Source organism: Pinus tabuliformis, chromosome 4_1, assembly GCF_031772625.1.
Source record: "Pinus tabuliformis cultivar Carrire ecotype Pingquan chromosome 4_1, CPIR1, whole genome shotgun sequence".
Classification (NCBI taxonomy): domain Eukaryota; kingdom Viridiplantae; phylum Streptophyta; class Pinopsida; order Pinales; family Pinaceae; genus Pinus; species Pinus tabuliformis.
Window position 1 is genome coordinate 848,889,659 of NC_142303.1, and position 13,880 is coordinate 848,903,538.

Here is a 13,880-nt window from a genome sequence, read left to right on the forward strand (position 1 = left end):
GGGCATAATATGCATGGTTGAACTGGCAATGATTGGATTGATTCCACAGGGGATGGTCAATTACTCAGACGAAGGCTTTTCAAATATAGGCTAGTATAGATGGAGGCCAAATATGAGCAAAATTGGATGAATGCGATGCAAATATGGGTGGCATACTATAACAGGACTCAATGGGACTCTGAAAAAAATCCATGATGCAAGGGTGACACAAATCTGATGCTATGAACAAAGGTGACTCGATGATGCTGCCACATGGGAGAGGCCTAAAAGGGACCATGAAAACATGAGTAAATAATAGTTACTCATGATGAAAATCGACACGTGAGTCAACAAGTGCAAAGGTGAAGTGGTAACAATGTATAGGTGGCTCATATGAAGAATTCAGTTTTGAGAGGAGGAAAAGTGAGACTGCATGGAAAAAATGGCTTCTTGGAGAAATTTCAAATTACTAAAAACAAAGAGAGACCTATTATAGAGCTTAGTGAGAGCTTTCCAACAATGCAAACAGTTTCTCAAACCAAGCTATGGTTTGGTTGCAATGGGCGACATAAAAACTAGGGTTTTTTTCCTATAAAAGGGTTTCTTGTCCCCAAATCAAATTCATTTTCACATTGCACTGTCGGAGAAATTGAATAGGAGGAGAAGGCCCTAAATCTTGGAGATCTCATTGCGAACAAATTGACTATCGGAATTCAGATCTGTGAGTTTCAAATAGGTGGCCTAACCTTACTCATCAATTTTCCAGATTGTGAGTTACTGGGATCCGTATTAGGAGGCCTTTGTGATACAGGGGCATAGGATTGAAATCATGATTCAAGACATATACTTTTTGACAGACTTGCCACCATTGGGGGTGGTGGGAGAGATTCATCCAATATTTCCTCATGGGAGGCATATTAAAGAGTTTGTGGACCATCATTGTGTACCTGAGACTTAGGTGAAGGACGCAAACATTCAGATACTAGACTTGGAGAGACTTGAGACATGAGCTACGACCACAATAGTGGTGCAGGTCTTGGGTAGTCATGCCTTCCATTGCATTTCTAGATGGAAAATGATGCTAGTGGAGAGTGAAGGGACCTACTATGGGTGGGCCCAAATGTTGATGATGTTGTTGAAACATCAATTGAGTCTATGTAGGTAGCGAGCCAATGATAATTGTTCATTTGAGACATTTTTATGATCATTCTTCTTTGAGAAGATCGCTATCATCCATCCACATGTGCAGATCCATGAGGGGTAGTTATTGCGAAGAGGTGGAGGAGGGCGAGTTAGATGGGTGTTCCGACATGAGTTCTTTACTCACTGGGATTAGATGCCACTATAAATAGATGGATATCCATACAACATAATGAAATTTCATGGAGATCCTGATCTACCACTACTGCTAGGACGAGCATGGGGTCCAAATGGTAAGTGATAGTTGTTATATTTTTGTCACATGTATAATTTAGAAAATGTATCTATGTGGTACTAATTTTCAAACTTATGGCATGAAAATATAGCATTAGTGAGGTTGAAAAAATATGCAAGATGGTCTGAAACATTTGGGGTTGCAGATTACAGGGGTTCGACTTCACAACAAAGGTCAGATAGTGATGCGGTATTGGAGGATATCTATCATAGGTTTGACTGGCTACTGATCAGGGTGACAAAAAGTGGATGGAATGAGATAGAATATCAATATATAGATGTGTGCAGTGGGCTTCCCTTTAAGTGGCAAGGTATCATGAAGCATATAGTGATGGAAGGTCAGGAAGTTTGAGACTTAGGGGCGGGTGGAATGGATCCACTGGCACAGGATCCACCAAAGGATAATGATTAGGCATAGGGACATTTGGGCCCCCATTTTTGTATGTAACATGATATGGGCATGTCAGATGTATTTAGAGTAGTAGATTCCAAACACTGTATTTTGGATATTATGATACCTAATATGGTTATGCATCTTTTTTGTGATGATGTGGTTCACCATTTTTTTATGTTATGGATGTATTCTTGTATATGCATGTGATAAATGCCAATATAGAATGTTATTTACAATGGTATCTGCATATTTATTTTGTGCTCTAGGAACATGACTGAATGTAATGGATTCAAACACGTGCTAAAATATTAACTTGTAGATATTTACTAAATAGGATAGGATTACACACATGATATACTCCATTCAATTGCATGACAAGAAGAAAGGAATAAAGACAAACATGAAGGTGAAGGATGCGATGATCAAGGGCATCGACTAACAAACCTATCACTGCATCATATTCGGCCTGGTTATTGGTGGCAAATCTAATGCATATGTTGTTGGAGTGGACTAACAAATGCAAAGGGGTGAAAATGGCTCAACTTGCCAAGGCTAGATTCCCAGAGAAGTGACTCACACCATTGATGTGACTAATATGTGGTGTGGATGATGGATCCATCTGAAAGGCACAAGAAGACAAAAAATGAGATGATGGGGGATGCAAGCTACCTAAATGTAGAAAATAAAAAAGGACATGCATTTCAATGGGAAATGCTATTGGTAAAATTTCTTTAGGTAGAATGCATTACGAGGATTAGGAAGGATTTCATGTATTGTACCCTCTAAAAGGTATGCCCCCTTCCCCAAACAATTACGAATGATGTAAGGACTGATCCATAATGGTTCAAACTTCCCATGCCCTAGGATATCATGAAGTTGGTCATAGACAAGAACAAGGTTTCATTCATGAAAGGTATGAGGGTGGAATTTACGACCATACTGAGTTTTGGTGTGCTTTTTGGCTGCTTCAATGGTTTGCAATGCAACATGACGATCTTCATTGGTGCGCTCAAGCATTATGAGTCTTTTTTATAAAGGCTGGGTGTCTGGGAGGAGTTCGACAATAAGGTGGAGGGAGGGGATTTCACACTCGCTGAGTAAGATTGCCTCCTGTGCAAAAAAAAGGGTAAGGAGTAAACCCAATGGTGGTTTTGATAGAGGTTCTATAGGCCCACAATACAGGGAAGAGCATAAGGTGCCAGTTGGTCTTGTGTTTATTCACCGTCTGCTGAAGCATAGTTTTAAGAATTTTATTGACAACTTCAACTTGGCCATTGCCTTGGGGGTAATAAGATGATGAATATTGATGTTCAAAACCCAACAGTGAAGATAGCTCATGCCAAATCTCATCTTCAAAGTGTCGGCCATGGTCAGAAACCAATTGTTTCAGAACCCCGAATCTAGCGATAACATGGTTAAAGAAAAATAAGGCTACAATAGTTGCGGTGTTATTGAATGTGGGCATGGATTCAACCCATTTGGTGAAATAGTTGACGACCATGATAATATACTTATGGTTATTAGTAGATGGAGGTCAACACTCCATAAAGTTAATAGCCCATTTATAGAAAGGACTAATTGCGATGATATGATGGAGGGGAGAAGGTGGAGCTCGAGCCTTAGGGGCGTATAATTGATAATTGGGACAGTGTTTGAATACCTCAATGCAATCACTAAAGAGAGAAGGCCAAAAGTATTTGGTGTGCATTATTTTCTAGGCAGTGGCCATTCTAGAGAGATGACCACCATAAGTGCCACCACGATAGGCATTGAACACTTGTTCAACTTCAGCATGGATGAGACAACGATGAAGGGCAATGTCGACACCACGACGATAAATATCATCATCGATGAGGAGAGAGTGAGGGGCTTGATGTCGAATACGTCTTTGATCATCAAGATTGAGATGGGGGATGAATTTATGGGTTCACAAGTAGGTGAGGATGTCACCATACCAAGGATCATCTGATGTTGTAGCGAACAAGTATTCATTTGGAAGGTCATCATTTACCCGCAGATCTGGTACATTAGTAGGAAATTTAGAAATGAATTCAGCAAGGACTAAACCTTTCTTACTCTCAGGGGTGACAAATTCCAAATTGAATCCTGGAGGATAACTATCTAACATACATACTTCCCATTGATGATCCATTGACTCAATAAGAAGGAAATGTGGTTGGAATTGATCACGACCTTGGTGGTACGTGTAAGGATATAATAGCACAATTTTTGAATAGAGAACATAACAACCAATTCCAACTTTTCTTCATGGGAATAAGACACAAGGTGATCGTTAAGACTCTTGCTTAAATAATAGATGATTTGATCATTTCTGGTTCCATATTCCTATATTAGGACCCCAACAACTGAATAGGTGGAAGTGGAAATATACAAGATGAAGTCCCTTTCAAAGTTAGGTGGGATAATCAAGGGAGCGAATGTGAGAGAAAGTTTGAGGGCATCAAAAGAATGTTGAGATTGATCATCCCAAACAAATTAAATGTTAGATCAAAGGAGTTTAAGAAACCCATGAGCAATGGTGGCATAGTCAGGAACAAATCAACGAAGAAAGTTGGCTTTGCCTTAGAGGCTTTGTAACTAGCGAAGGGTGCGAGGAGGAGGAAGTTCAAGAATGGCTTGAAATTTGAGAGGGTCAAGGGTGATACCATATTTGAGTGCATTGAAGCCCAAAATATGTTTGAAAAGGACACAAAAGACACACTTAAGGGGATTGAGGTGAATGTTATACTTGCAACATTGGAGGAATATGGTACACAAATCATTAAGGTGTTGCGACCAAAGCTTGGAATGAGCGGTGAGATCATCTAGATACGCAAGGATAATGTGATCCAGGTCATGAAAACAATAGGACATGGTATGCTGAAAAGTGGCCCCAACATTCTTTAAACTTAAAGACATGATCCTATAAGTAAAGGTTCCCCATGAACTAGTAAAGGTGGTTTGTAGAAATTTTGCAAATTCTCTACAAATCTCGCTCTAAGACCATGTAGAAAATCTGACTGTAGATTAACCCGATAATGCAATATAACTAAAGCAAAATACTATAATATACTTCTACTAACAATTTGCAGAAGCTTAAAGATTGAGCAAGATTGAGCTCAACACATATAAGAAGAAGAAGAAGAATCAATCTTCCAAGACACATGAAAATACTTTGGGGAAATCCTCAGCTAAAAAAACCCCACTATCTGTATTATCATACAAGGTGGAAATACATCAGAATTATACAAAGCCTTAGCTCTAACAGCTAGCCATCTCTCAGTGCAATCCTCACAGATGCTGACAGGAACTACTAGCTTCTCACAAGCCTTCTCCTCTGCCCCTCCAAGCTCCTATTTCCTTGCGTTGTTCCCAGTGGATGATTCTCACCTCACCAAGTGGAACACTGCTCTTACACATTGTAAAACTGCGCAATCCTCAAGGAACCTTACCTTGACTGCATGCATTAGTTTCCTTTATAGGAAAACACATGCAACTGATAGTACACTGTCCTTGACATTTTGCTCAACTGGTTCTTTCTCATAATAGACATGCATGAGTTTCTGATGAGGGAATCTTTAGTTATCTGGAGTACACTGGTTGAGTGCATGCATGCATCAACTGACTGATAACTCATAATTAGTTCCTCAAATAGTTTGGAACTAATTTAACTGGACTTAACTCAGTAAACTGAGCTAACAAATTAAAACTCAAATATAACTCAATCTTATCTCCTTAATTTAAGGCTTATCTCCTTAATTTAAGGGATAACTGTTGCATGACTTCAGAAGCACTTCTAACTTGAATTTATCCAACTAATTAATCCATAATGGATTAATTAATTATTTCCAAGCAGCTGGTGAGACTAAATTCGATTTTAGTTCACAATTTTAATTCAAGGACAAATTAAAATTGGAATATCTGGATTCTATTTTTATCATTTCTTGTTGCTATTTTCAACATGGTTTTAAGCTGATCGACGAAGTGGATACAAATCTAATTGTACCTCGAGAATCCATCCATAAAGGAAAGGACCTCATGTCCTGCACACTCGTCAATGATTTGGTTAATGAAAGGCGTGGGGAAATTGTATTTGGACAAGCTTTGTTCAGATCATGGAAGTTTGTGCAGACACGAATGGTGCCCTGTTTCTTAAGAACATGAACATGATTGGACACCCATGTGGTGTATTCAATGGGGTAAATGAAACCAACCTGCTTGAGCTTATCATTTTCGACTTTGGTATCGTTACGCTTGGAAGTATGGATAGATCTTTGTTTTTTTATGGATGGGAATGGCATCGGGTCATGTGTCAATATGGTGTTCAATAATTGCGGGATCAAGTACAGACATCTCAAAATAGGACTAGACGAAAACATCATGAAATTCTTTGAATAACTTAGTGTAAGCTTCAATTTCTTTCAGGGTGCATTGTGTCCCAAAGTGATATTTTCTTCAACCCTTGGTTTATTCAAAATTTTAATTTTGGTGGTAGGAGAAATGTTATCCATATTTCCTTCTTTGAAAGCATCTAGTGCACGAATGGGATTTTTAAACCAATTGACCTCACCATGGATGATGTTGGGTCCCTATAATACTAGTGATTACCCCATTACTATTGTAATTTTATTCCTTATTAATATTGTTGTGCCCCATAGAATCCCTCTATTGTTATTTTTGTGGCTTTATATTATTATTGTTAGGTCGGCTGGGTTATATTGTGACTCCTTAGACTCCTATATATAGAAAGGAGGTTTCCCCCTCAAAGAGGCTGAATTCTAAGGCGTTGATCTATCTTTTTTATCTTTTCTTGAGCTAGTTTCATAACATTTGGTATCAGAGCTTTGGATTCTAGGGTTTCGCTGCTCCAAACAGGTCATCGTGGTATTTTCGCTATAATTTTTTTTTTTTGCGACGTTTCAGAAGCTAAAATAAAAACCCATTTGAGAAGAAATCGCACTAAATCTCGGATCCGAATTTCAGAGCTTTTCACGTGATATTTGCGAAGATATGATCTGAGGAAGTTGGTATTTTTGCAGACTCCTGAATTACATTCCAAACAGGTGACTTGGGGAAAATCATCATAAATTTCTCTCTGAGCATCGGATTGAAATTTTGTAAGAAGGTACGGAAAGAGAACAAACTGTAGTTTCTTGTATATATTTTTCAGAGCCAAAGGTTGAAACAGTGACTCGTGGCACGTTGTACAAGTTCGATCTACTAAACTAGTCTATAATCAGGTCATCTTGGGAGATTGTGCATAACTCTTCCTTGGAGAATCCAATTTGGATCAGACTGGTGGCATTGGAAAGAGGACACAGAGGGCTACTATAGGTCGCAATTTCAGAACTGGATGATCCGAAATTGCAGAGATACATCAGATTCAATATCCAGCTTCTACAAAGTGAAAAAAGGTGTGTAGTTTTTTTAAATTTTTTGCATAAGCTTGGTTTGAAAAATTAGTTTGAATCAGTAACTGATGCCCTGAGGAAAGAAAATGCAAACACCTAGTAAGCAACCTGAAAGCTCTAGCATGACTCATGAAAAAGAGGAAGAAATGCAACATGATATATCAAAATTACGAGACCTAGTGCAATAAGTGTCACTTGCACAAAAAGCAACAGAATCTAAGATGGATGGTTTAAGGAAAGATGTAGAAGCTAAGATGGATGGTTTAAAGAAAGGTGTAGAAGCTAAGATGGATTGTTTAAAGAAAGGCGTAGAAGCTAAGATGGATGGCATGGAAGCTAAGATGAATGGCATGGACGCTAAAATTGATGGCATGGATGATAAGATGGAAGAATTGAAGATAAATATGAATAAGTTGCTACAAGAAATGGTCACTAATGGTGAAAGGGTAGTAAAGGAAACTCATGATGAGAACAAAAGAAATGTTAATCATGATTCCATAGACTCTAATGTTGGATCGAAGACCCACCATATTTCAAAAATTGATATGAGGAAGTTTGATGGTAAGGATCCCGCAACATGGATATTACAGATGGAGCAATTTTTCGATCTCAATAATGTGCAAAACACACAAAAGGTACATATTGAAACTTTATATTTGGAACCAAATCAATTTGTATGGTATCAATGGCTTTGCTCTCGTAAACAAATTATCACTTGGGCAATTTTTATGGAAGAATTGACAGCACATTATGAGGATACAAAAAGCAACACTTTTTTTAGCCAATTGATAAGTCTCAAACAAAAGGGTTCAATAATGGAGCACATTGAGGAGTTCCAAAAATTGAACATAAGGGTAAAAAATATTCCAGAGGAGCATAGGATTGATGGGTTCATAGGGACTTTAAAGGATAATATCCAACATGATGTCCGCCTTTGGGAACCTGATTCATTAGAGAAGGCATTTAGGTTAGCAAGAAAAATGGAAAGCAAAATTATGGCAACCAGGAAGCATACCACTCAAAACTATAAAGATGGAAGTGTTGTTGCCCCTAGTCTTCCACAACCTATAAGGTTGACACCACAACAATTGGAAGAAAAAAGAGCAAAAGGGATTTGTTACAGTTGTGATAGCAAATATACTAAAGGTCATAAGTGTGTTGAGAAGAAATTATTCTACATATATTGTGAAGAGGAAGAAGAAAAAGAGCAAGAAAGGTCAAAAGAAGAGGATATACTCCAAGAATAAAGGCTAGATAAAGAGGAAATTAATCCAACCATATCTTGTAATGCATTGGCAGGAATTACCACTCCTCAAACCATCAAGATAGAAGGACAAATCAAGAAGAAAAAGGTAATAGTGTTGATTGATTCAGGAAGTACCTACAATTTTATTCATTGTAAGGTAGCAAAAGAATTAAATTGCTTCTTATATCCAGCACCAAAGTGTCAAGTGATGGTTGCAAATGGAGGAACAATAAATTGCTCTGGAAAGTGCCATAATATCAAGCTATCCATGGGAGAATATGTATTGACTAGCCCAATGCTTTCCATTCCAATGGGAGGTGCTGATGTTGTACTAGGAGTCCAATGGCTACAATCCTTGGGTACAATAGCTTTTAATTTTCAAGAACTTTTCATGAAATTTTCTGTGGAAGGAAAGGAAGTTGAATTAAGGGGTATTGTAGGGAAACCGGGAAAGATAATCAGCTCTGACGGTATGACAAAGCTTCTAAAAAAGGAACAAAGAGGTGTAATTGCACAATTATGTTCGCTAGATGTTTCCACGTTGGAATGATCTATTTCTCCAGATCTCCAAAAAGTCTTGGACAATCATTCCAAGGTATTTGAGACTCCCAAAGGTCTCCCACCTATTCGTGATCATGATCATGCTATTCATCTAATTCCAGGAAGTGTTCCTCCAAAGATCAGGCCGTACAGATATCCCTATGCCAAAAAGAGTGAAATTGAACGTATGGTTGCAGAAATTCTAGAGGTTGGTATAATTCAACTGAGTCAAAGTTCTTTCTCTACTCCAGTAGTATTGGTGCACAAGAAGGATGGATCATGGTGCATGTGTCTAGATTATAGGGAGCTCAACAAGCTCACTATTAAAGATAAGTTTCCCATTCCTGTCATTGATGAATTACTGGATGAATTGCATGGATCAATTTACTTCACCAAGTTGGATCTTCGTTCAAGATTTCATCAAATCAGAATGAAGACTGAAGACATTCCGAAAACAACATTTAGAACTCATGAGGGTCATTATGAATTTTTGGTCATGCCTTTTGGCCTTACCAATGCACCTTCAACATTTCAAGGTTTGATGAATTCCATTTTCAAACCATTCCTTATAAAATTTTTGTTAGTATTTTTTGATGATATACTAATCTACAACAAGTCTTGGAAGGATCATGTTGAACATGTTGACAGGGTGCTACAACTATTGGAGGAGAAACAATTATATGCAAAAATATCCAAATGTTTCTTTGGAGTACAAGAGGTGGAATTATATCTGGGTCATATTGTATCTTATGAAGGAGTTAAGGTAGACTCTAGCAAAATTAAAGCCATTAAGGAATGGAAAATCCCCACATCCATAAAGCATCTGCGAGGATTTCTCGGGTTGACAGGGTATTATCGCAAGTTTGTTAAGAATTATGGGAGAATAGTAGCACCTCTAACAACATTATTGAAGAAATATGCATTTTCATGGACTTTAGAAGCAACAAAGGCCTTTGAGCATCTTAAAGAGGCAATGTGCCAAGCACCGGTCTTAGCTACACCAGACTTCACAAAAACCTTTATTGTGGAATGTGATGCTTCAGGAAATGGAATTGGTGCTATTTTAATTCAAGATGAAAGACCCATTGCTTTTGAAAGTCTTCCAATCAAGGGAAAGTTTTTACACAAAGCTATTTATGAGAAGGAAATGTTGGCAATACTCCATGCACTTAAGAAATGGCGACCCTACCTAATGGGAAGACACTTCAAGGTAAAAATAGATCATGATAGCCTTAAATGCTTTTTAGAACAAAGATTATCCTTTGAAGAACAACAAAAGTGGGTCACAAAGATGTTGGGTTATGACTTTGAAATCATCTACAAAAAAGGGAAGCAAAATGTGGTGGCAGATGCACTCTCAAGAAAGGATGAGGATGTGGAAGCATTGTTGTGCGCCATTTCAATTATCCAACCAGATTGGATAAATGAAGCAAGGGAGGAAAGGAAGAATGACGAAGAAGTGTGGGCACTTATTCGAAAGTTACAATAAGACTCTAGTACGTCTGATACATTTAACTGGAAAAATGATTCGTTATGTTACAAAGATCGCTTATACCTCTGTAAGAATTCCCAGCTAAAACAAAATATTCTTATGGAATTGCACACTTCTCCCTTAGGAGGGCACTCAGGATTTTTAAAAACTTACCACAGGGTTAAGAAGGAATGTTTTTGGGAGGGTTTTAAATCAGATATTCAAAAGTTTGTGGCGGAATGTTTGGTTTGCCAACAAAATAAAGTTGAAACAATTAAGACACCGGGTCTATTACAACCTTTATCCATTCCAAGCTAACGTCGGGAGGAGGTTTCAATGGATTTTATCACAGGTTTACCCAATTCTGAGGGAAAGAGTGTCATCATGGTGGTAGTTGATAGACTTACCAAGTATGCACACTTTTTTGCATTATCACATCCATTTAAAACCAGTACAGTTTCTATTGAATTTATGGAAACAATTCAAAAGCTACATGGAAACCCAAAGATTATTGTAAGTGACAGAGATCCCATTTTCACTGGAAATTTTTGGACATAATTATTTTCTTGTCTTGGTACTTAGTTAGCTCATAGCTCATCTTATCATCCTCAATCTGATAGGCAAATTGAGATAGTAAACAAATGTTTGGAAGGATATCTTCGTTGCTTTGTATCTGATAAACAGACACAATGGGTCAAATGGTTGCCTCTGGCTCAATGGTGGTATAACACTTCCTTCCATACAACAACAAAAATGATCCCATTTATGGAACTTTATGGATATCAGCCACCATCCATCACATCATATTTAAGAGAAAATTCTAAGGTTCAAGAAGTGGAACATCACATTGAACATCAACAACAAGTCCTCCAACTCTTAAAGGATAATCTCGTGTTGGCACAGAATAGAATGAAACAACAGGTATATCAACATCGCAGCGAAAAAAGTTTTGATGTAGGTGATTGGGTATTCCTATGGCTACAACCATATAAGCAAATGTCCCTTAATCAAGCTAGGAAGGATAATAAATTATCACCAAAGTATTATGGTCCGTACAAGGTGTTGCAAAATATTGGTACTATGGCATACAAATCGGAGCTTCCTGCAGCTTCTCGATTGCACCCAATTTTCATGTTTCATGTTTAAAGAAGGTTATAGGCGACAAGCTCCCAGTTCAAACAATATTTGACGAGGAAGGAAAAATTATATTGGAACCAGAAGCAGTCACAGAAACAAGAACTCGACAGTTACGAAATTGATCAATTTCAGAGTATCTTATCAAGTGGAAGAACTTATCTGCTGAAGATTCCACATGGGAGGATGAGAATTTTATACAGAAGCATCTAGAACTACTCAAGCGTTGAGGACAACACTTTTTTGAAGGAGAGGGGCATGTTGGGTCCCTATAATACTAGTGATTACCTCATTACTATTGTAGTTGTATCCCTTATTAATATTGTTGTGCCCCTATTGTCCCCATATTGTTATTACTGTGCCCCATATAATCCCTCTATTGTTATTTTTGTGGCTTTATATTATTTATTGTTAGGTCGGCTGGGTTATATTGTGACTCCTTAGACTCCTATATATAGAAAGGAGGTTTTGTCATTTGAGTCATCCAAGAATTGTTCATTTATGTAATGTAAAGGAGGTTTCCCCCTCGAAGAGGCTGAATTATAAAGCGTTGATCTATCTTTTCTATCTTTTCTTGAGCTGGTTTCATAACAGATGAACTCTTTAGACTCCACAAATTATTGACAATGGGTTTGCTACGGAAGGAAGTACACATAATGGTGCATATCATCCTAAGGATAATCAAGGGTAGTCATGGCTTTTGTGATGTATTCATTAGGATGAAAGATGGGAGAACAGGAGGAAGACAAACCACCAGATGAGGAACTACTTGAGGCATCTTCATGAGAGACAAGGTGTTGGAAATAATACTGAGAGGGGGGGGGTGAATCAGTATTATCAAATTCTTATCAATCTATCTTCCTTATTTATACTTTGAATAATTATTCAAATATTGATCATTACTTTGTATGTCAGTATCATAAAATAATGAGCAGGAACAAGAAAAGCAAATAGTCACACAAAAGAACACCAGATATAAGGTGGAAACCCAATGTGGGTGAAAACCACCTGCTGCAACATGTCTCTATCTTCTTTCAATTAGAAACTCCTTTTACAATGATTTTGTACTGGTGCAGTCCTTTACCAGTACGCAGGCTACAACCTGCAGAGAGCTACAACCCTCTCTCGTTCTCCAGCTTCTCCTGGAAGGGAGCTACAACCCCCTTAGCTCTTGTACTAGCCAAGATACTAGTACGTAGGTGCTGGCCTACAGAAGGCTACAACCTTCTCTTTCTTCCAGGGACCACGTTTCATAAATTTTCAGACTGGATCCATGAACATCAGTCAATCATCAAGTATATCTGCATCAAACAATCTCCTTTTCCCAATTAGCACTGAATCAAGTAAACACTTCTCTGACAGCTGTACCCAGAACACAGTAACAGTAACCACACACCAAATTCTGAACCCAGAATACTGCAACAATAGACAGAGGCAGCTAGATCATAATTTAAAGATATACGCTACTTCAACAACCTGAAACCTGCGTGCAGATCTATAAAGGATAATTCCTTCTTTCAAATATTCAGACACTAATTAACCCAGATTGTCAGATTTATAGATCAAGCATGCGCCTCATATAACAGATCAAAATCATGCAAAGATACTATTATTCAAGCATAAAGATTATGACCCATCAAAATAACTTATCCTTCTTTATGCGCTAAGGTTCCTCCTTCATTCAGATCTAGATCTGCACCATAACCCAATCACAAATATTTCAGATCTAGCACTTATTAGATATTCAATTCATTCGATGATACTTTGCCAAATGATCTCCTTCCTCTTTTATAGTCTTAGGCCTTCCACAATACCACGGTCCAAAACCATAGGATCAAAAAACTGTTGGACTAATACCATGAACCAACCATGAAAGAGCGTGAGATCAATACTTTTGGATGCAATACCACGAGCCAAAACCATAGGATCAAAAACTATAGGACTAATACCATGAACCAACCATGAAAGTGCGTGAGATCAACACTTTTGGATGCAATACCACGGACCAAAACCATAGGATCAAAAACTGTCGAACTAATACCATGAGCCAACCATGAAAGTGCGTGAAATTTTCTCTTCATGAAAGGAACTTTTCTCTGCATGAAAGTGTGTGAACTTTTTCTCTACATGAAATAAACTTTTCTTTGCATAAAAGTGCGTGAACTTTTCTCTCCATGAAATAAACTTTTCTCTGCATAAAAGTGCATGAAATTTTCTCTACATGAAATAAACTTTTCTCTGCATAAAAGTGCGTGAACTTTTCTCTACATG